The following is a 25,406-nucleotide window of genomic DNA, read 5'->3' as shown; positions in this document are numbered from 1 at the left end:
AGCACAATTAGCTGGCACTGGACTAATTAGGACATGGTGCTAATGACACCTCCATGTTGCATGGGTAAGCGAGGAACGGAAACCAGAGGAAAGGAGGTGAGAGTGGAGCGAAATTGAGAGAAATTAAGGAGAAAAGTGGCATTCCTTTGCACAGATACTACCTCACAGGACACGACAAAAAGCTCACAGTCAAGCTGAGCTTACAGTGGCTGAGCTGGCGTCCCTGCACACCCATCCTGGCACACACACTCACACACCGTCAGAAAACACCAGTGGCGGATTTGATAAGAAGCAGCCTCCCACCTTCTTGCTCCTTTTCCTGCAGGCTTTCTCGACACCTTGGCAGGCAGCTGGCCTCGCCGCCACTACTAGCTGCCATTACACTGATTATCACCCCTGTCAATCACACGCTCCACCCCGCCCCCCAGGGGAGGCATGGTTGGCCAATTAGGGAGGGGGCCGACATCACGGAGGAGAGAAAAAGTAAAAAGAGGAGGAAGCAAAGCGATGCTCACACGGGAGAAAGATCCAAGGTGAGGTCGCTCACTCACTTTAGCATTTTTTTCCAACAATAAAAAGAAGCAAACATAACCGCCAGGAGGAAAACATGTATTTTCTCACTATTTCACACTGTTCACACAGGGTGAAAATGAAGCAAGGACAGTCAGGCTGCACATATTACTTTGAAGGCGTAAGAAGGTCACATAGTAACAGTAAACACACTTTACACAGTCAACACAAAATTTGATCGCTTGTACAATATGGAGGCGGCTGCCAAGATGATTGGGGTTAACCTTATTAGAAAAAGATGGAAAAATGACACAAATGACACCAGCGCTTCCACTGAGGGTTACAAGAAAGATCAGGATCAAACCATGACCGTTTTTAACCACGCTCACATGATCATCTCCTCTTATGAAAAGACCCAAGAGAAAGAAATAACAGACCGGCATGGAGCTCTAAAGCCGTTTCATCACTTTCCTCTCTAGTAGCGGTTTGAGTTAGTTCCCGAGTTTGCTCATCAAGGTGTAAAACCTCAGTGAAGACGCACAGGATTGATCACGATGTCCGCGCCACTGCTGCTGCCGCTTTTCAACTTGTTAGGATGATAAAAGCGGCTCATCAAGTCGCAGTGAATTTCATCTGGGAAAAACACACTTTTTCCTACTTCCTTCTATCTTTCTAAACTGCTTTTCCTTTACCGTGACTCAACACGGGGAATAGTGATTTTCAGACTACAAAGGCGTAAGTCTTCAGAGAAACAGAACACTCATGGTATAAAATAAAAAAGGGATAAAACAGCAAATTCAAGGTCAAAGGGAGCCGTATAAATCTCTCCCTCAGTTCATGGGAGCGAAGAGACTTGCTGCAGCGATGAGAGCAGCTCTAAAAGTCTTTCTCAAGACTTTCCAGGACTTGATGTGAGCCGTGATTCTAAAGCAGCCTATACCTCATCACTAAAAACATGGATGGATTACTGAACAGGCCTACTGGGCACAGGCCCAGGGGCCAAGAGTGTCTGGCAGCCCCTTGGCCTTCGCCTGTAAAATGTCACTCAAATTTACATGTGCTAATCAGGAGGATGCTCAAACTGACCATAAAGGGACAGACATGCAAAGGAACCACACAGAGACACAGTATGACTACAAAGAGACACAAAATAACTACAAAAGAGACACAAAATGATAAATAAATAAATAAATAAAAAATAAACAACTACACAAATAAACCCCAAAGAGACACAATTGACCTTTAAAGGAACACAAAATGACAGCAAATACATACAAAGGAACAACAAAGAGACAGCATTACTAAAAAGAGAAACAAAATGACAAAAGAAACCCCTACAAATTTACCTTTGGGACACAAAGCGACACACAGACATTCAAAGCAACTACAAATAGATATAAAACGACCATAAAGAGACACAAAATGACCAAAAAAGAGACAAATATACCTCAAAGAGACACAAAACAACTACAAAGAGACACCAAATGAGCCAATAAGACAGAAATATACCCCACAGAGACAAAAAACAGCTGCGAAGAGACACAAAATGGTGACAAAGAGACACCAAACTACCCCAACCCATAAGTACAAAAAGATGCCAAAAAACAACAAAAAGGCAAACCAGCACAAAGCCCATGTGTTTTGCATGCTGTAGAAGAAATGGTGGGGCATTTGCATGTCTGTAACCAAAAGCTTATTGACCCATAATCCACCCATGGCAAAAAGAAAAGCCAAGCCAAAGGGTAAACTAAGACAGCAAAGAGTACATTTTGGTCCAGAACTCTTGAAAATGACCACAGTTCTTCATGTGGTCGCATTATAGGGAACAGTCAAAGTATTGCTTTATAAAGATGCTGTATAAAAATGAGTGCAGTGTTTGCAAGAACTGCTTCAGTTAAAAACAAATCCCACAGCTGAACAAACTCGGCCCAGTTTCAAAAGACTGTTTTTTGTTTTCCTAATCATATCTGACTTGAAATTATGGCAAAAACTAAGGTATTTTGAATCTGACATTGTTAAAACACTGTATTCCCCTCGGTGCTTTCAAAGCGGTTCAACACTAAACTCTGAAGCATGTGCACTTGGTTGCAATCTAAAGAGGAACTTCTGAAGAAGGAAAAAACCTGTCAAAATGCAGAGTTCTCTCAAGGTGCTTGATTTAAATAATGCAATGAACAAAAAAGGATATTCAGCCATACTTAGTGAACAAGGAATGCACTCACAGCACTAGAACGGGGTTTGAATAAAAGGCTTCAACAAATGGCACACAAACAACTGTAGCTTTACAAGCTGCCATCAAAACCTTTTAAAACACAGGTCCTTGAACATGCAAAAATAAGACAGATCTTACACTTTTTTAGCCTTTTAACATTAAAACAGAAAAATAAATGGAGTGCTTCTCAAAACCATTTAGCACCCCGATGGAAGTGACGCCCCTCTCGGGAAGTGCTACCCTGGACTTCATCAGGGAAAATGTCTGTTTCTTTTATTCCTGCGGATGCTACAGGAGGAAATTTGTTGGACGCGTACCAATGCTGGCCGACGCAAGCTTGGCTCACGCAGGAGCTGCAGTGTGAACGGGTACAACGTTGGCAGCCAAGCGTCAGATGGAGTCAGGCGTGAAAGACTCGGCTGCAAAATAGCAAACAGGGGTGGAGATCAGTGGAAACAAAAGAGCCGTGGGGACACTGAGAAGGACGTGGAGGTCAGGGAGAGGGTTTCAGAGTCAACTACTGCCAATCTGAGGTCAAGACATCCATTTGCATGTAATGCATGTGTGCACATCTTAAAGTGTCAAAGTATTAATTTGTGGTGTTGAGGGTTGAGCTATTTGCTAAACATTTGTTTGCACGAAGTGTTGATTTCTCTGTGTGTGTGTGTGTGTGTGTGTGTGTGTGTGTGTGTGTGGCAGGCTGTTTTCCCAGCAGCCAGGTCTGTTCCTGTGTGAGGCTGATGAATGAGGCCTGGTAGCAGCCTGGACACTCCCATTTAACACAGCATGGAGCTACAAACTGCCACTGTAGCAGACAGTAGCGGCATGGGGATACACACACACACACACACACACACACACACACACACACACACATTGCACACACACACATTGCACACACTCACAGGGCAGGCACTAGCATGGCTGCACTCTGAAACTGACACAAAAAAGACTATTTCTGGACAGAAAAATGACAGCAACGGTTGATTGTGCAAATGTTTTCAACCTTTGCAACCTAGAGCGACATCACTTTACATGTGCTGCTTTCAGACGCCTTACACAAGTATTTAAACCTTGGAAACTTGAGCAAATTAGTTTGATTTCTTTCAGAAACATTGTGAAAAAAGGCAATAAGAAATTCTGTCAGAAATGTTCCACAAATTGCAAGAAATCTGTAGATTTAGAAAATTATCATATTAAAAAGCTAGGATAAAATTTTCAGAGAAAAAAAACAAAAAAGCTATGGAAAAGAGCTATATTTATAATTATTATAATTCCATATTTAAAAGTATGTGACAACAAATGTGTTTAAGCACATTTCCCAAGTCTTTTCTTGATTTTTTAAAATTAGTTTTAAGATCATTTTCTTGTACTTTTTACTAATTTCTTGTAATTTTTGGGGTATTTTCTTCTGTCATGGTTTTAAATTTTTTAATTTTCTGGTTCTTATTCCACTGCCCTCCAGTAGCTTAAAAAGAAAACAATTATTTCTGCTTTAAAGGTGAAATGATCACCAATGAAGACTTTTAGCTCATTTCCACTGCATGGTTCTGCTCAACTCTGGACGCTTTTGGTATCAGGTGCTTTTTTTTTTGTTTCTTTTTGCACTTTGGATAGTGCTTGTCAGTAGGGCGTTGTGTACAGCATGGTGCGCAATGTGTACAGTGTTGCACAGTTTATGTTGTAGTGTGTGGAGTAGTGTAGAACAGAATGTAGAGAGTTTAAGGTGTAGTATGCATAGTGTACGCTTTATGTATGTAGTATACTGTACAGCATAGAGTGTGATGTACAGAGAGTAATGCACTGTGTGCAGTGTATGCAGTGTACGGCATGATATGGTGTAGTGTCCAACGTAGTATAGAGTGTGCATAGTGTACATATGTCAGTGTTTTTAATGTGTAGTGTAGTGTGCATAATGTATGGTGTAGTGCACATAGTGTGCACATAGTGTGCAGCATTGTGTTCAGACGTGTGTGCATACTGTATTGTGTAGTGTGCGTAGTGTGCATACTGTACATAGTGTATGAAATAGTGTACAGCAAAGTGTACTTCTTAGTTTTGCAGGATGCCATTTTAAGATTAATTTTGGGGCTTTGTTTAGCCTTTATTTGATAGGAAAGCTATCAGGTGAAGGTGGGAGAGACAGGGGATGACATGCAGCATTGGGCCATGGGCTGGACTTAAACCTACAGCCACTGCTTCGTACATGGGGGGCTTGCTCTACTAGGTAAGCTAAAGGGTAAAAAATGCACAATAACCATAAATGGAACCATCATGCAGAAAACAAAGCAGGAAATCACATTTTACATGGCATGACATTTAGAGTGTGCAATTCTTTTCACTGAAATAAACATCGAGAGGAAAAAAAAAACGTGTTTGCTGCTGGTGCCGGCGTTGTATTTAATTAGGAGTCAAACATGTGGTATTTAAATGGTAAATTAGCAGTGCTGTGAATTGGCTGTGTTGGTCCAAGCTGTGGCAGAGAGCACGTTTAGCAGCTCCGGGGATGTCCACACATGCAAATTGCACAAATTCACACAGACACACACACACACAACCACATACCCCACTGAGCAAAGCCATAACAGCACACACTTAATTATACTCTTAATTAAGCCTGGAACTCAAAAGGCCAACAACACACGCACTGTGCGGACAACCACATGGTAAGTCAAGGGTGTGTGTGCGTGTCGGTGTGCAAATGAATGACATGCTTGTGATTAGCTGGTGTGTGTGTGTATGTGTGTTTGTTCCGGACCAAATTAATGCCCGTGCTTCATTTGTGTGCGTCCATTTGGGAGTCTTTGAGTAAATTAATGTAATTTCTCATCTCCTGGTAAATTAATGTCATTTCTCATCTCCTGGTACTTGTGTGTGCAATCAAGTGTGTTTGCATACATGAAAGTGTTCCTTTGCACGCTTATGTATGCATCCAATTTTGAAATTTTAGAGCAAATTTAAAGGGCCAGTTTATCCAAATGAATTTGCTCAAAACCGAGTAGTGTCTACCCATGCAGATTCTTCAGGAGCAAATGGTTCTGGGTAGAACCTCAGCCCTTCAGGAAGAACCCATTTGAACCCTTGTTTCTTAGAATGTAGTATATGTACTGTTGTCTGTTTCAGCCACTCACTGCACTGCTGCGAGGTGCATACCATATTGTAGCGTCCCTCTGTCCATCCATCCGTCACACTGCATCGTCCTCGCCAAACATGTGTTGTGATGCAAATGAGGCCCGCTGCCTCCACGCTACAACACCACTTTTTAATTGAACCTTTTGATCTGTAGCTAATTCCACTAATTAGCAGCACTATTTTCCCAACAGAATGTTTTCTGCAATGCAAGTGTGTGAGTGTGTGTGTGTGTGTGTGAGTGTATGCGTGGGTGTGTGTGTCAGTTCTCTTTTTGCTAACTACCCACCAAACCAATTGCCGGCTGGCATTTAAAAGGGCTTCCAAAAAAAGCGGATCTCCGTTCTTTATCTGAGGCGCAGAACCGACAGGTGCGCTGTTAAAGGTAATAACGTTACATAAAAAAAGGCACAGATGCTCATTATACAGGCACACACAGGCAAATGAGCTGTAAGTGTTTTATGCGCCTGTATAGTTTTATATCGGTGTTGTACTCTCATCGCCTCTGAGAGTGGAAGCAACTGAACGAGAGGCGTTCGTGACTCTGTGTTGATATGAATGCAGCCGTGGTCTGTTACTGAATGCAGTTTATATCCTCGCTGTTAATGTGATGATTAGTTTTAATTTGCGCCTCCATGTAGTAAATTATGTTTCTATGATATATATGCGCAAACAGCCTACAAATGTCTCGTGTATAAACATGAGCTAATCATTTACATAAAGGGCAGGGTGCTGCATTAGTAAACAAGATCATCCAATAAAAGGATTTTGCTTTCTTTCAAACTAATAAGAAGGTTCTTTAGGATCACAGGCACCCCTTTTTAAAGGAATACCACACTGAATATCTGTAGTTACATGGATTCACAGCATTTACAATAAATTCCAATGAAGAAATGGATCATACTGCAAATGTATGTTTTACATTAAGTTAAGACCAAAGATTTGCAATGAGACAGTTTGAAATTTGCAAATACTTGCAATGCACCAGTCTTAGACGTTCTGCAACATCCCAGTTTACACACACGTGACCAGATTTCTCTAAAGCAATGACTCCTCTCTATACTTTTGTTCCATTTTTTTTTCAACCTTCAATAGCAGCAGCAACCAACCATCTAACACCGGCACACCATGAGGACGTTGGCATACGTGTCAACAGCTGCAGGGATGTGAGAAACAGAAGAGAAACGACCTGGGGCTCAGTGGGGACAGAGGGCTGTTGGCAGAAAATGCTACAACGAGCAAACACGCAAACAGTTTTTAACTGACTTGGCCAACTGACTTTACTACAAGATGACTGGCTGTTGAAATATGCCTTCATGGATGGATTACTGAACGGGCCCTGTGGCCTACATTTGTAAAATGTCACTAACATTAACATGTATACAAACAAGGATGAGATAAAAAACAACCAAAAAAGTGTCAAAACATCCACACAAAGGGGGTAACCTCTAGCTCATGTGTGCATCCCACACAGTGGCTTCGGTTAGAGTCCAACCTGCAACCCTTTGCTGCATGTCGTCCTCTCTCCCTCCTCTATTGACTGCTGCCCTATCATTAAAGGCAAACATGCCCAAAAGTTAATCTTTAGATAGACCTACAAAGAGGTTAAAAAACAACCAAAAAAGTAACAAAATCACCTCAACGAGACACAAAAAGAATACAGAAGGACAAAACCACAAAAAAAAAGATACCCAGCAAGCAGGGAATGTTTCCACAATATTGGCTAACATTACCTACAAGTTGTAACAATGTTTTAAAGAAAACAAAAATCTAAACTTCAAAGACCCTTTTAAGGATCATTTCAAATAATGTTCCTGTCAGGTTAAATGCTAACTACGATGTAACATTTTAACTGCAGCATTCTGCAGATGTTTTGGTGATGTTGAGAGGAGACAGATCAATGCATTTTCTTACATTAAAATGTTCCCACAATGTTTCATAGGAACAAAGGAAGAACATTTTCAAAGCAACATTCAGACAACAATTTCAGGATAATACCAAGGCCTCAGATCACACAACATTTTTATTAAACATCCCTGTTATGTGATATGTTGACAAGGGAAAAAAAAATAGATGTTTATAGAGAATGTTACCCGAACTTTAAGAAGAACATTCTGGGAACTAAAAGAAATTTTGCTGCTGAAAACATTACCAAAACATTGAATTGTACCATTCTCACAGCGTTTTTAAAACCAAAACTTGCTAGCTGGGTAATGACTACAACTATTACACCAAACAACAAAAAAATGAGACAAACCACTACAAAGAATACGTTTCTGTGTTGGAGAGGTGGATGGGCCAAAAGATAATCTTACAGAGAACCACAAAGTGATTAAATAAATTAGGGTAAATGACCTCAAAGAGACACAAACTGACTACAGAGAGAAACAAAACCACAAAAAAGTGGATGACTACAACTACACAACAACACAAAACAAAAAAAAGAGGTAAAACCACCACAAAGTCTGTGTTTCTGGCTTTTTTCAGGTGCTAGGGCCCTTTGCATATCTGTGCCCAGGGGCCCATTGTCTCTCAGAGTGTATGCTTCACAATCTGAAACCAGTCACTGGTGACTTGACAAGCTGAATCACAGGCAACACCATCAGCCGTCATGAATCTTTAGTCTGAACTGAGCTTCAGAGACAAAATAATGACTCAATTATATGATTAATGGGAAATGAGTTCCTGCAAACATCTATCCGGCTAAATGCCAAAAAATCCACTGTTCCATATGTTTGGCTTACGGTTCAGTTTTTTTTTTAAACTTTTTTTTAACTTTTAGTAGAGTATCCCCTTCGTGAAGTTATTTTATGCTTCTTTCACATTGTTAAATAAACACACAACCCCTTTAATAAATCAGCCATTTATAAAACACAATTTGAACAAGAGCCACTTTTATTTCTACATTTGCGACACTGAGCTGAGGCACCGCCAGACACTCTGAGGAAAACTAAGTGCATTAAGTTTCTACACTCCAGTGAAAACTCGTCAAACTCTGCCTCCGCTTTAGTGAAGAAAAAAAAAAACTTTTATTACTGAAAAATTTACTTTGATTTCATCTACAAAAATAACCATAGTCACTGTGAGCACTGTATGTCAAAAGTAATTAATTACTTTATTTCTTCTCCCAAAGCGGTAATCACTTTTAAACAAGAAAGAAATGAAGTTAAAAATGGAGGTTATCTCACTTTAACTGTTTCCCCACACACACACACACACACAGTGTTCCTGCTTTCTTCTCCATTGTTGCACATTCTCTGCGAGTCTCCAAAGCTGTCTTGATAACTAGGGACCCCCTGCCGCCTCCCTCCCCAAGATAGCCGATTACCGCAGCCCTCCCACTGATAATACTGGGTCCTTGCATCACCATCTCTCCTTACAAAGCTTCGTTAGCGCTTCCCTCTCTCCCTCCCTCTTTGCAGGATTTACTTTCAGCATGGCGATAGCGCAATGCTCCAGATAGATCTCTGACGTGAGCTTGTTGTGCGCATTGAGGCTTCTTTTTGCAGGAATATAAATCAGCAGGAAAGTGTGCAAGAAAACAAAGCCAGGCGGCTCTCAGGGGTGATAAAGGGCCTTCATTAAGTTCAAATGTTAAACAGTTCGGATGTGTGGCAGATATTTAACACCCTCATAATGTTTCCCTAGAAGACTCTTTTTCTTTTGAGCCTTGAATGTTTTTATCTGGTCTCCTGTGGCATGTATACGGTTAAAGGAGCTGCTGAACTTGTTCGCGAGGGGAATGAAGGGAGCGTGAATGTGGTTTCTTATATGTTTGATGTCACACAACAAAGAGCGCTCAGCCTGGAAGCGCCGCGCTGTGAAACAGCAACACAGCACAGTTACAAACTTAGAATGCCATGTCAGCTTTCGGCACTGCTGACTCTCCCTCCCCTCCTCCTCCTGTCTCTCATGCCAGTCAAAACTTCCAGGCAGAGGAAAATGAGACGCCAGAGTTGATCTCAGGATTCAGGAGGGAGGAGAGGAAGAGTGACAGCTTACATCCGTCCATCCCAGGACTGAACCGTGTGTGTGTACGCACTTCCATCACTCCTCTAAACAAGTGCTGGAGCATGATTACAATCTCAAAAGTGGCAGCAACTCTCAAGACAACAATTGATTATGCCCGTTTTCCCTATCACACTTGAGAAATCACTTAAATGCAGCATACACCACTCCCGATGCAAATCTACTCATTGTTGGTTCAAGAACGGGAACCCAACTGTGACCCACCAATCAGCACACAATCAGCTATTTTAGCCACACGATGTGATACACGGTGTGCTCATTTACAAGACTAAACCTGCAACTATTTATTATTGATATCACATGCAACCTTATTTCTCCACCACTCTGGAAAGACGCAGTTATATAAAAGCCCTAACAGTCATAGCATGTAGGGTGAGACTTATTGGTTTGCCATTTTATCTCGCAGACATTGGCCTTTTATTAAATATCAGATATCAGCCAGTCAGTGTCCTCTATCGCAGATATGATGGATGGTCTTCCCTAACCACAGCTGCATTAAAAAAAAAAAAGAAAAGTCTATAAAAGCTGCAATGCGGGTTTATTTTCATTGTCATTCCATATTAGTTTAACCGTGTAGATTTTTGTTCGTTTAAGTGTTGATTTAAAGGCAGGTGTGGTGGGTCACCTTGGCTGATGGGACTGCAGATGGGAATGCGCTGGCTCAGGTTGAAATGAATAAAAGAAGAGTTGGTATAAATGTTTTTGAGGCTTTTCCAATCACTGGCACTGTAGATCTCAGAGTATCAGCATCTACTCAGTGGTGCAGCTGAGGGGTGGCCAAAGGGGGCCATTCTGATACTTGGTCCCAATCACTCTCTTTTAAGACACAGTGAATGCACTTGACTGGTGACTGAATGCTCCTAATTTAATTTTTTCTTTTGCTGTTGTGTTTTTAGTCTGTTCCTTTATATGAATTTAATCATGCTGCTGTCTTGGCCAGAACTCCCTTGAAAAGAAAATTGTGAATCTCAGTGGACTGTATTTGGTTAAATAAAGGTTAAAGGAATTAAAATAATAGTTTTCTACTAGCTATAGAATCGAATTCCTGAAATTCTATCATAGTTTTGGCTTTGGTATGCCACCCTGACATTTTCAGTGGCCCCATCTTGCCACCCCTATAAAAAAAGTTACACGGACACCATTGTATCCAATGTCTAAGGATATCCCTACTTCAATTACCGTGTTTGCAGGGTCCATAAAATAGACCTGAGAACCGAGTGGGGCCAAGTTCGGTGACACCCAAGACCCATCTCGTTTGGACATGCAGCAGGTCGGCCAAATCGGATCACATAACAAATATCCCGGGTTAATTAGAGTTCAATCCATCATTTTGGAGCAGAGAAGAACCACAGCAGGATGTGATGTTGGAAGAACATGAAGGGGAATCATATTGCGTAAACAGTCTATAAAAATGATGAAACAATGTGTAGTCTGGTAGTTCAGCACTGTACAAAATGTAAATTTAATGTCAACTTTTGCTGTGTTTCTACTGGCTGACTGTGCAGGGCGAACTTTAAGATCAAAGTTTTAAAAAGTCGAACTTTGCATTTACGGTGTCAGTTAGAGCTGTGATTTCCCTGCAGTCTTGACTTTGTCAGTGAATAAGAGGCAAAACAGATATTTGCAGAAGTGTCTGCAATCTCTAAGATACAGACAGAAGAGACCGCGGGCATGTTATTTGTCTTACTTTTTCATTTCTGTTTTAAAATGTAACAGTGTAGGATGGCAAAGAGTCAATATACGCATGTTCAAGAAGAAAAAAATCCAACTATTACTTTAAATCAGTGGAGATTAGAGCAGCTCAGGATAATTAATAAAAAGCTTAGAGGAGCTTAAAGTCTATTACAGCAGTCAACTGTACGAAAAGAGTTTGGGGAAAGCTGTAATAGCGTGCATCTGAGCCAAATACAGGTCATTTCTCATTTCTCTCCACCAGATTTTGTTTGTGGAAGAGGGTGCTACAGTCACCTGCTCCTGCCGCTCTGAACGATCCCTGCCTTCGGTTAGCCCTTCAAACACACACCTGCCTGGGGCGCGCACACACCTGCAGAGGCACATGCACGCCTGAGGTATGCGCACGCATGCTAATAAGCAGCGGTCACACACACACGCACAGCTGATGCCATTTGGGAGCAGCAGCCTTGAGACGCAGCGCTCTAATTAAGTAAATGAGAGAATCGGAGGGGCAGATGGTGGGAGAAGAAGAAAAGGCAAATAGCCACACTTCCTCCTCATTCTGTCTGAGTAGCCCACAGGGCTGCAACTGTTTCCCTTCCTCTCACCTCTGACTTTTTTTTTACTTCTTCTGCTTGCTTGCCTTTTCACTCTGGCACATCACGTTTGCTTTCTTGTTGCCGGGATCTCTTTGTCTCTTATCTCTCTGCTCGTTTCTGTGTCTCTATGTCTTTGTCAGTGTGTGCATGCTTACTGTACCCATCATGTCACATGCCCCGAGGTAGATATCGCGTCCGGAAAAGGAAATGAAAACTCTCTGTATGGTGGGAAATGAAATATGACTGCCTGTGTTTCTAATATTTTCCCATGTAGGACAAACTGGATATCTCTCCCCTTACCTCTGTTTCATGTCAGTTTAATTTTGGTGCTGCTTAGCCTGACGGTGTGTGTCTCAAGGTGTGTGTTCTCGGCCTTGCGCTACAACAAGTCTTTCTCACTGTCTCATCTTCACTTGAAAAGAGAAAAAAAATGTTTCTGCATTGACTGTGCGTGCTGGCGCAGTCCAAGCATGACATTTAGTTTGAGTGAAGTAGCTGTGATAGAAATTGCTCGACTGTGTTGGGGCTCTGGGAATCCTGATGGGCAGTAAAAAGTCTAAAATGAGTGAAATTACATTAAAGTTATAATGGCACATGGATTAAGAGACAATGGGCCCCTGGGCACCGACCTGCAAAAGAACCCACAGACTCAGAAGCAAGTCACACAGACTTTGTGCTCGTTTTTTCCCTCTTTTTGTCGTTTTGCGTCTCTTAGTTGTCAGCATCTTTTTGTGTTTTTGTGTCTCTGTATTTCCTTTACATCTCGTTTTGGTAATATTGTGCATCTTCGTAGTCGTTGTTTCTCTTTGAAGTTTCTTTACATGTCTTTGTCGTCATTTTGTCTTTTTGTAGATATTTTGTATCTCTGCAAGGTATATTTGTGTCTTTGTTGTTATATTATGTCTCTTTCAAGTTCCTTTGCATGTCTTTGTTTTGTGTTTCTTTAAAGGTCCATTTGCATGTCTACAAGGTGAATTTGTGTCTTTTGTGGTCATCTTGTGTCCCTTTATAATTCCTGTACATCTCTTACAATACACATTAATTCGAGTGGTATTTTGCAGGTAAGGGCCAGGGGGCCTGTTACTGTCGGGTAGACCCCTCTATTAATCCATCCCTCGTTATTATCTTTTGCTTTTCCGCTTATAGAATGATCAGTACATACAAAAATGATGCAGAATTTCTCCAACATGTATCCTAGATCTGGGTAATTTCAGGCTTAAAGACGTCTTTAAATCCACAGAAATCCCCAGAAAGACATCAAATAACACCTATCTCACAAATATTGACTGATGAGCAGCTTATTTTTTACCTAATTGGATTTAGTGTTTCCTCGACTGGAAAAACCTCTAAAAGCAGTCTATAATCCTGCACAAAAAGCTATGACATACCACAACAATGAGTTTTGTGAGTGAACCTGTTTGTATGCCCCGCTGCCCCACGGTTGAAACATGATTTCAAGGGAGTGAAAGGCTTTTGAGAATTTCATTTTCAAGCGGAACACAGGCTCGCAGAGGGCAGCAGCGTGACGGTATGAAGCGCCGTCTGCAATGCCGGACAGTGAAACCACGTGTGTTTCGAATCTATCTGTCCCTGTATTTTATCTCAGGCTTCCTAAATGTCTCTCTGTCTGTCTTTCATTCTCACTGCGTCTCTTCTCAGGATTTTCTCACAGCTCTTATCAGCGGAGAAGCACGTGAATACATGCAGACACTCTGGAATTTAATGGACTTGGAATGAACCTGAGATAGAGACATTTCAAATAGCAGTTTGGTATTATTTGGATAAAGTTGCCTTTATCTCTCTATTTTTTGTTAGTTTATCTCTTGTTTGGGCTGTTAAACTAAATTATGGTCCACATCTTCCTACTGAAACAGTTAATATGTTTGTTTTTGTCATTTATGAAGAAAAAATGCTAAACACACCGATTCAAGGTTTACAAAAATGTATTTTCAGCTTTCCTCTGTTTTATGTTATATTATATTGCATAATTTTGGTTTTTAGATGAAAACCATTTACAGACTTTAAGTTGTGCTCTGGGAAACTGATGAGCTGAAAAAAACAGATGAATTAATTTAATCTGATGAGTTGCAGCCCTAAATTAACAACCTCACAGCTACAAATGTTCTTAAATATACATACTACCAATTTCCTTTTAAAGTCTGCAGAGGAGGACAGATGGGTTGATCAAACATCTCAAAATTTGGCACAGAGTAATGCCGTTTGCTTCCTGTTTCCTAAGCCAAAGGTCTAAAGTTCAATGTTGGTCTCTTTAACAATGACCAATATTGTTACATTACCTTAACAAAAATGTAATTCTAACAAAATCTAGTGCTAGGCGATGTAAAGAAAATTAAATAGTCAGTATATTTAAATATTCATATCAGTATTTACTGACCTATTTTTTATTGTAGAACAAAACATGAAAGTCTCTTAATCTTGTGTTAACCACAGACATCACTTAAGGCATCAAGACTCAATTGCAAAAAAATATTTTTTTTAAAAACTCATTTATATCGTCTATGTCATCTACGTATGGTAGAACTGACGATAATGTTTACTTTTTTCTGAACCCAATAACTGACTGAAATGTGTCTGTAGCATTAAGTGTTTAAAAAAAACCCGATATGCACTAAGTACCAAACGCTTGGGCAAATTTATGATCTTTCTGTTTTTAAGATAGACATTTTTCTGACTGCTGGAAAGGAGAGAGTATAGAAGCAGGCAGTGGACTGTTTGGAGATATGTGCCCAACCCAGTTGGCAATACTCTATCAGAATATACTTGCCAATGCAAATGAGTTGTATGCATTTTAATTTTAGGGACACATGGTTGGGAATAAACAAACATATGCACACCCACATACAGTCTTTGTTCTCTGTCTTCAGGTACAACCAACACATGTGACCCCATTAGCATTATCCATGGAGACAAGACAAAACAAGCCAGTGTGTGTGTGTGAGATGAAGATGCGTCCCACTGATGCAAATATAGATCTCAACACACTTCACAATCACACAATGGATACTTGAAAAACACACAACCAACAGATCTTGGCGCACACACACACACACACACATACACACACACAAACACACGCACGCACACACACACACACACACACACACACACACACACAGAGTGGAGTGCCTGTGTGGCCCGGGCTGATTAATTGGAGCGTTCAGCGGCAGTGATAGCTGTGCTCCTCAGAGACAACACACTGTCTCTCTCACTCCACCCTAACCTCAGCCGGACACACACACACACACATACTGTAACCACACACACACGTCACCTCTTTCTTTCTCAGGCTGAAATTAGACCACCTCTCTTGCTTTCTCTCTCTGTCTCTGTCACAGGATCTCCCATCTTGCAAATGACCCCACCATCAGCTCGCTTTCACCTTGCCGGGGGCGATTTTGCCGCCGAGCAACTGGTTTAGGTACGACGCAGGGGAGTGAGGTGTGTGTGTGTGTGAGTATGTGTTTTCACCTCTCTGCTGCAGACAAATTAATGAAGTGATGCAGAAACCCATAGAAATGCACAAACAGATTCTTAGAAGTGCACTCTTCCTGGCTTGCTCTCATCTTTCTTGGCGCTGAAGGTGACTCACCCTTACACACACACACACACACACACACACACACACACACACACACACACACACACACACACACACACACACACTATTACAGCAAGCCAAGGCTTTCTCCTCCACAAGTTTTATGTACCTTTAAAACCAGCTGAAGGAGCGACCATATTTCTGCTGGGCGGCAAGGTGACTTCAGAGAGGCACAAAAGGGGGGAGATGGGGGTAATTAGGATAAGAAGAACAAGTGGCAGCACAGAAAGAGTCTCCACCTCTGGTCGAGGTATTGTTCACTATCACCCTCCTATCCCTTCCCATTGTCTTCCTCTCATCCTCTCATGCTCCCTCCTTATCTCTCCTTAGAGACTTTCCATCTCTTTTACCTCCGCTTTGTCTCGCTTTGTCTTCCCTCGCTCTCCAACAGACACACACAAACACACACTCCCATCGACACATACCTCCACCTTTTCTCTCTCCCTCACTCTCTGTATTCCCTCCCTCCCCAGTCAGCTGTCACGGCTGCCACTTTCTCGCGCCCACTCATTTATTACAGGTCACCATCGCAGGAGGGGCAGTTTAAAAAGGACAACGTGCCCCATCTGAGCACACAGACACACACACAACCTCAAACTCATACAGCGTGTGCAAATACTGTACATGCAAACATGTAGCAGGGACTAACGTGTGTACATATTGCTAACAGGTAAACACAGAAACTTGCATACATGCTGACAATGTTTGCAAAGTTCTGGTCATACTGAAGGAATTTTGCCAGTTTTACCAATGACTGCAGAAGTCTGATCCAGAAGCATTTTTATGAGCCAAATTACAATCAAGTAGAAACTTCCCATGCTGAAATACTGCAGTGCCAAAAACTACAGATCCTCTAATGGCCACTTGAGGCTGGCTCCAAAGGCGAGTCAATCTTCACTGACCCACGTGTTACAATGCCCAACTTTACAGCAGAAATACACGTTTACAGTCTGCATGGTACTAAAAAATGTTTTTAGTCTCTATGGCTAATTTAAAATATAAGACAACTAAATGGGGGTGAATTTTTATGTAATTCACTCATTTAAATGTTAAAGGCTTAAAGGTCCAGTGAGCACAATTTAGTAGCATCTAGTGGTGAGGTGACAGAAGTGACGCTTCTCCTGCATGCCAAGCATGTAGGAGAACGAAGGTGGCCGATGCAAAAACACAAATGGCCCCATCTAGAGCTAGTGTTTGGTTTACCCGTTATAGGCTACTGTAGAAGCAACATGGTGAAGTCTATAGACAGGGAATCACACTGTATGTAGAAATACACAGCTCATTTTAAGGTAACAAAACCACAATCATTCTTGTTGGTGATTATAAACTAATTCAAATATAGTTATAAATTATATATTTCATTTCTACCAACAAATGCCCCCTAAATCCCTCTGCAAAGAGCGTCCTAGGGCACTTGGTCAGATTCATGCCTCACTCCTCCACAGTTCCAACCTCTCGTCCAAATGTGGTTACTTCTGGCTCCAAAAAAACAAGATGGCAGCAGCACAAAAAATAAAAACTAACTCTAAAATGCAATAAACGAACTATGTGACCTTGCTTTTTCACCATATCTCGTCTTCTCAGGCAGTCAAGATATGCTAAATAACTCTCAAAAAGCTCCTACTACAGTTTGGTTTATTGAGCTTTCTGATACCACCTAGTTACCTTCTAGACTTCACTCAGGGTAAAAAACTAATCTAGTCCTCAGATCCTAAAAAATTCCTGAACTCATTCTTACTCCGAATCAAACTTATTGCATGTATATTTTATGAGTTAGATCTCGAAGATGGCACAATTTTATGCAGCTAACTTCATTTGCTTTTAATAAAACCACAATTTATCAGAAGATAAGTGGTTGCAAATGATTGCCTTTTCACGAACAAGCCACTCCAAATTTGGTCAGGCTGCAACAACAGAGACTGACAAATGTAGAGACGCTTTGGGCATTGTATTAAATTTAGAGGCACATACACATACAGTACATACTGTACTGTATGTGCAGAAACACATGCTTGGCTACAATCTGCTGTCATTATTTTGGCCTCGACAGGGAGCACAGCATGTTTCTATGGTTCTAACACAGTTTTAATCTGGTAGAATTAGTCGAACAGGAGTCTGAGTCAAGGAGACAATGATGCTCTTGCTGATCTGCCTTTGCGTTCTTTAAATACTGTAGCAACATCTCACTGATATTACATTTTAATCCGTTGCCTTTCCCTGCCATGACGACAACTGGAAAAACACAATTCTCTCTTGTTTTCTTTCCTTATTTTATTGTGGGCAAATTTTCAGAAAAAAGAATTAAAGTAAAGAGATACAGACAAGTCTCTGGCAGAAATAGCCTGATAGACACAAAGGCGCACATGCCTGAGCATACAGAGTATCAATCACACACACACACACACACACACACAAACACACACATACACACGCTAATGCGCGCACAGAGTGATACACACTCACACAGTGCCAGACAGATTAAGGCCCTGATTAAGGCGGGTGTCGCATAAAAGTCTTGGAACAGTAAATATCCTTAATTTGTAGTGTAATTAAACAGATTAGCTGCCGTGAATATCTTAACAGGGATTAGCTGACACACAATCCACCAGGCAGGCACGACTACACACACACACACACACACACACACAGAGGGAGTAAACTAAAGAAAAACATCCAAAATAGCTCGTTTTTTAACTTGCGTAACTTGCAACTGCAATACAAACGAATGGGTGTGTGTGTACAAAGGTGTGTGTAGAGTGTGTGTCGCGACAAGAGAGAAAGAGAGAGAGAGAGAGAGAGAGAGAGAGACAATGCAACAGTGTGAAAGTCACAAATCTGCAGGTCGGGGTTGAATTGCCGGATCGACACGTGCACAGATGAGGGATTAGATTTCACTGATCATTTCTCCTTTCACAGACTTTCATTAAAACGTCAGACTTTGTCAAGGTTACAGAGGGGAAAAAATGTCTATTGTTATTCTAATGTCCTCTATTGTGCGACACTGAGAGCCAGAACAGAAGGGAAGCAAGTAAAAGAAGGCAAAGGAACTAAAAAAGACTGGTTGTGAAAGACGGAGTCGATGGCTCTTGATCCTGCTTCGCCAAAGAAGTGCTGCCAATCAAAAGGAAGCTGAACGCTGTCCCACTTCCTGTGTTGGCCTCATGCCTAAGCACAGCACTGCAAATGTAGATTCAAAGCCAGCTTGTGTACACAAGCTCAGATACACAAATGGATGCATATGCACGCATACATTTGTGTCTTACAAGGCGGATGAAGCCTTGACACAGAGCAGTAACCCTTTCCTGAACCCAGAATTTATGCTAATCTTAATCTTAGCATAAACCAGCCTAAAATAAACTTAAAGCTGCACTAATTGATCATTTTAGATTAATAATAGATCAAATGAGGAGGCTATATGCAATGCAAGAACTCAATAGAGATTTACAAAGCGTTTTGGTTTTAAAGGAGCTAAATGCTAAATTCTGAGCATTATTATAGCGGTAAACAACTAATGAAGAGCGACGGGCTTTGACGCCAATTTTACATTGTGGCCAAACATGGAATTCCAACATCCAGGTCGGTCATGTGATGCCATTGGGCCCAAAAAGACTTTTTCCCATAGACTTACAATGTGAAAGAGACGTCTGTGGATACATATTTTTCACCAAAGGAGACAATAAAACAATTTCTGTTTTAACATCAGCTACAACACTAAATTGACCCATGTGTATGGACATTTCAAACTAAACGTGACTATCGCAAACAATGAACCAGTCTTTTAAAAAAATCAGCACATTAAACTGCCTTCCAGAGAGTTTAAAGCTCATCGGGTTAGCAGTGCACACACACACATTTAGAAACACATACATGAGCATGTAAATGACAATTTGAGTGGTGTATGGAGGAGCCGCCGACAGCATGTTGTCCATGAAACAAATTAGGTGTCGTAATTAAAGGGGAAAAAATGAGCTGTTTTCCATTCTCCCTGTGTGTCTGTGACAGCCTCTCTCTCTCTCTCTCACACACACACACACACACACACACACACACACAAACACACATATACAGCTAATGAAAGACAGAGGGAGGAGTGTGTGTGGTTTGTGTGTGTGTGTGTACGAGAGAAAGAGAAGGAGAGAGAGGCGAGGAAATAAAAAGCTGTTAAAAGAAGGAAGAAAAGCAGAGGCAGTGAAAGATGAAACAGAGCAGGCAAATTAAACAGAAGCACAATGAAGATGTTAATGGATGAGAACAGGAGGGAGACAAGGTGTGTGTGAGGGAGAGAGAGAGAGCGATAAGGAAATAGAAAGAGGGACGGGAAAAGGATGACAAATGTGTGAGAAAGAAAGTTAATGAAATAGAAGTCAAATAAAAAGAAGTGGTGCGAGCTGACCGGCACTGTGAGTGTGTTTTGTATGTGTGTGTGGGTGTGTGTGTGGGTGTGTGTGTGTGGTGTGTAGGAAGCCCCTCAGACGCAGGATGGAGGCATTTGTCTCTGAGTGGAATTACAAGTGGCGGGCCGAACAAACCCTCCAGTGGTCTAGAAGAAACAGAAGAGGAAGGAGGGAAAAAAAAGATTCCTCTGTCTTTCCTGTCCTTTCTTTTCTTGGGCCATGCCTCGCTCACGCTGTGTGTGTTGCTCAGTGTGTGTGTGTGTGTGTGTGTGTGTGTGTGTGTGTTGCTCAGTATGTGTGTGTGAAACAGAGAGAGGGGGAGTTGAGAACAAACCACTAAAAGTAGATTCAAGTCTTGTGCTCAAAGCAAACAATGAGGAAGCATAAAGCTGCTGCACACTTTAAAAGCCACTAAAGCTTCCGCTGCTCTTCCTCCAAAATTTGCACGAGTGTGTATGAGGGAGAAAAAAAAGCAAAATCAGCACACAAATAGAAGTTAAAAGAGAGCATGTAGATTTGGGGGTGTTTACAGTAAATCCATGTGCATGGCCGAGTGTACTGTGTCTTCTGTGTGGGAGTGAGATCTCAGTCCTCCTGAAAGGGGGCATCTGTGCCAGGCTTCCAGCGTCCGACTAGCCAATCTAACTCGCACTAGGAGTTGGCACGGGACGCATCAGCGCAACTAAAGCCAAACCCAGCTCATCATTAGGCAGCAAAGACACGGGAAGGGTGGGGGGGGGGGGGGTCAAAAGTCTGTCCTGCCAAGCACACAAACTCAGCGCCAGAGACGGACTAAGAAAGCTTTGGGATGCTCACAGAGGCCAATAAAGCCGCTATTTTGCACCCGAGCCTTGGATGTTTTCCTTCCCATGCTGTGCAGTTGTGATTCGGCATGTAAATATTTGTGTGGTCCGCAAACTCGGAAGAACAGAAGCCCCCTCTGTACGGCAAACAGAATGTCAGCAAACAGGGCTCGTGACGTCGCCCGGATTGCGTCGGAATTCATGGGAATAGAAAAATGTAGGAGACAGAAAGAGGGTCGGTGAACAGCGTCATCTTTGTTTGGCTTCAGATAATAATCTGAACACTGATTCAGACGGCGAGTAGTGTACTGCTGTCTCAGGCCTTGGAAAAGCGTTCAATCACCCCCACGCGTCACACAGTCATTTGTAAGGCTTCCCTTACGGCCCGCTGAGGCTGTCCAGTTGTGACAGAGGAAGCAAATAACAGCCCACACTTCAATGTCACCCCCACTGAACTGCAATTATTATTCTTTAGAGCAAACAGCCATATTTTATCCGTTCTTGCGCCGTCTCTTTTACCACAAGACAGACACACAGAAAGATCTCCATCAGCTCGTCAGAAGCGATCACATCCAGCCGAAGCCTGGCGAGGGTTAAGCCTGGCAGATATCAAGTTATGATAGCAATGTTGACTAATTTAGAGAAAGATTGAATTCCTTCACCCCCCTCATCTCTCATGCTGTCAAATAAAGGCCTTGCGGTCTAGACTGATGCTATCAAAAAAAAAGGCTTAATTAGCTTGTAATAAATTCTCATTTCCGCCAGTCTTCTACAAAGCCCCGGCCAGCTCCGTGGCTCCCTGTGTGCCAGCTATCGGAGGCCCAGTAATTTCATACTGGCATTCAGCAGGCCCCCCCCCCCTATCCCGGCCATTTCACAGGAGAGCACGTCTTTAAATGTCACCCAAACACACACATACACACGTGCGCATGCAGTACTTGTCATACACACTCGAGAGCCGGGGCGATTAAAATGTTTGAGCCATTTGTTTCAGCGAGCAGGCAAACAGATAGCTCAATATAAGATGGGGAGACTACTAGTGTGAGCCTTGTTTAACTGTGCAAAAGGTGATTTTTTTCTTTCTTCTTTTTTTTTTTATAGGCTGATCATTAATCCTCCCAAGAGAAATCAGATCTGGAGAATACCATCACCTCTGACGTAGAGTTCCTTGACAGTACCCTGACCCTAAAGAGCACAATCAGCTGACTCACAAACAACAAGAACTCTTCACAAAGACAGTCCTTCAACACAGCAATGGAGATGGATGGTGCACTGAAGTTTCTTCTTGACCTCAAAAATGCTCGTTCTTATGTTTGTTTGTTCTTATTTCAACATGGACAGGTTTACTTAACCCAATCACAAGAACAAATGTGCATTTTACATTTCTGCAAACCATGGATACCTAATATTTCAACATTCTTATGCTGCAGATATGTTGAAATTGTATTTTTCTTTGCATTTAAATAAAACTGTAGTTTAGAGCTGCAGCAATAAGTTAAATAATTGATTGAGCTGTCAACCATGAAATTTATTGCAAACTGATTTTATCATCAATTAATCTTTTGAGTAATTTCTAAGAAAAAAATAACAATATTTCTCTGGTTCTACCATCTTTAATGTGAATATTTTCTGTGTTTTGTTTTTTTGTTTTGTTTTAAATGTCAATACATTTGGGTTGTGGACATTTTGATGGACATTTGTGGAAATGATCTTGGACTTTGGAAAACAGTGATTGACATGTTGAATTTCCTGACACTTAATAGACCAAATAAATATTCAAGTTATTGATAAAATAAGGAACATATTAATCAACAATGGAAATAATCTTTAGTTGCAGCCCTGGTGTGGTTAGGTCTAGCCACAAATACGTCTTGGTTACAGTTGGGAAAAGATAATGTTTTGGCTTAAAATGCCAGAAAAAGCAGTAATGTCTTGTGGTAAAAAATAACCACTCTTCATTGCACTACCCAGAGTGCAGCAGAAATGCAGCGCAAAAAACAATTGCTTTTTGTGTCACTGTTCCGGCAGGAAATGCAGTCATGTCTGTTTAGAAAAACAAATTTTCTCGTCACTTTCCCTGTTGGAAAAACAGCCACGGGTCACGAAAAACACCCATAATTTGTAGGTGTTAAACAGTGGTCAGCAGCTTGGCAGCTCCACCTCCTGTCTATATGATATGTATGAAAAATAAATGTTTTATACATCGGTGCTCTGTCATATGATCTTATCTGAGTGCTTGGTTACAAGCAAACATACAAACAGAACCCTCCAAAACAGCAACAACAAATTAGGACAGCGCCAAAAACCACAGCACTGACCAAGAAATAACACCAAACTCTTCCTCAAAAACTAAAATAAGTTTTACGATGCCCATCCTCTTCACTCAAAATTGAGTCGCAGCACCAACCACAGCCAGTAAAAGAGATTCCTACACAAAAAAGCCTATTTTTTGAAACTGAATATTCTGTCTCAGTTTGCTCAAATGTTTGATTCTGATTGTGTTGTGGTCTTATTGTGTTTGCTGGTGTGTCTCTATGTTTGGAGCACCAGACCAATCAAATTTCCCCCATGTGGAATGAGAAGTTCTGATCTGTAGTGATTTATCAGATTAATCAATAATGATTACAATCGTTGGGTGCACCTTAGACTCTGCTATCCTACTGAAAGCTAATAAGTCATGGATGTCAGTTTAGTTCTTTCAGATGTGAGCAATCACAGAAATTTGGCCAAGAAAAGTTGCTTCATGAGCAAAACTTGCTCGGCAAGTCCAAGATGGAGAGGAAACTTGATCAGCCTTGTATTGATCTCGCATCTATTAATGATCACCTCTTGGACGCATCAGTGGGATCAATCCTGAGCTCTGAATTAGTCCTTTTAATATGAATCTACAGGAGGCCTTGCCCCGACATAGACGCAATCAGATCCTCTCATCCTGCCAACAATCAGTCTGACAAGTCATCAATCAAAGTTCCTTGTGGTGTGAACGTGTCCATTTTAGGCACACATGTGCTCCCACTGTACATCATGCAAACACACACACACACACACACACACACACACACACACACACACAGCTCTACGGGCCAGCTGACTGGCAGGAATGCTGCAGACATTTGTCTCGCAGCAGGAGCACACAGACAGATTCAATCACCATGTTAAACACCACTAAAGTGAACATCTCTTTACTTCAACTGGGTATGACTTTAAGCACGATTGATGGAGTTGAATATGAATTCTTACAATAAGAAGAGTGGACAGATAGTGCACTCAGTATACACCCACACACAATGAACTTCCCAAGAGGCATAGCTGAGATTCTCGGGCTGAATTTGCATCACAAATATCTTGGATGGGAGTGGATGCATAGTGAATAAATAAAACCAGCGAGGGTGCCACTTTTCTTCCCCATTCATCCCATCCAACCAGTGCATCCATCCACTCCTGTTTAATAGGCAGCATTCAGCGCCTCCCATCCAAGATCCACACCACAGCCAGCGGGGGAGTGTGTTTGTCTCTCCGCACTACAAACCAGCAGCCAAAACTCAACCTGTCCTTGGAGGGCAGGACAAAAAAAAGCATCCCGGAATCCCATTTTTGCCTGTGAGAGGTTGGGGGGTGATGGCCAAATTCACCTTCCAAATATCAATCCCCAAACTCCCCCGTGTTCCCACTTCCTGAGTGTGCTTGTGTTTCTTCCTCTCCAGCTATCTTTGCCAGAGCTTGATTATACCAATTAAGAAGGCAGATTCTGGCATCATGAAGTGCTTATCAGCCCAAAATACAACATATTACTGTGAATTTAGCACACCTCACAGTCTGACATGACTCCAAAGCACCAAACTCCAAACCAAACAGCATACCAAAGCAAATATTGATCGGAGAGTCTGGGAACAAAACCTGATTGAAAAAACACAATTTCAACATCAAAGCCTCGAACAGGATAAATCGTGTTGCAAATGATTCAAAAAGAACATGTTGCAGCTTGCAAGAACTGTCTGCAAATATTCTACAGGGGTGCCAGAGAAATAAACATAAACATCATCAGTATAAACTGAGTGTCATGGACGCACTACAACCGATATTGCAGGACCATTAAAGTGGTCCGAGGGATTGACACCACAGGGGTCCTAATGATGAAAGCGCGATGTTTTTCCCACTGCCTATACAGCCCCTCAGTATATCTGCTCCATCTAAATTATTCAATGACAGTAAGGGAAAACTGTACCACTGGTGCAAGCGGGCTCGATTCATATAAATCAGCGCAAATAGCCGCGGTCCTCGCTCTATCAGTGTCCGCTTAAGGGAATTTAATGAAAACGATGGCGCATTTATTCAGATTTTAGGTCTCAGATTCGCTCTCTTGAGTGGATTTTGATATGTGGGGGTAGATTTTGAAAATTTATCCACAAGAAAAGTGGATTTCAAGCTTGAAGTGTG

General features: G+C 41.7%; 1 protein-coding gene across 1 annotated transcript in view; it reads right to left on the bottom strand.

The window, feature by feature from the left end:
- The window catches only part of LOC121963010 (receptor tyrosine-protein kinase erbB-4-like), a 306,066-nt gene that overhangs the window by 280,021 nt on the left and 639 nt on the right, over positions 1-25,406 (bottom strand). The window lies entirely within an intron of this gene.

This window comes from Plectropomus leopardus, chromosome 24 (genome assembly GCF_008729295.1).
Source record: "Plectropomus leopardus isolate mb chromosome 24, YSFRI_Pleo_2.0, whole genome shotgun sequence".
Classification (NCBI taxonomy): domain Eukaryota; kingdom Metazoa; phylum Chordata; class Actinopteri; order Perciformes; family Serranidae; genus Plectropomus; species Plectropomus leopardus.
This window is presented reverse-complemented; position numbering and strand designations above follow the sequence as displayed.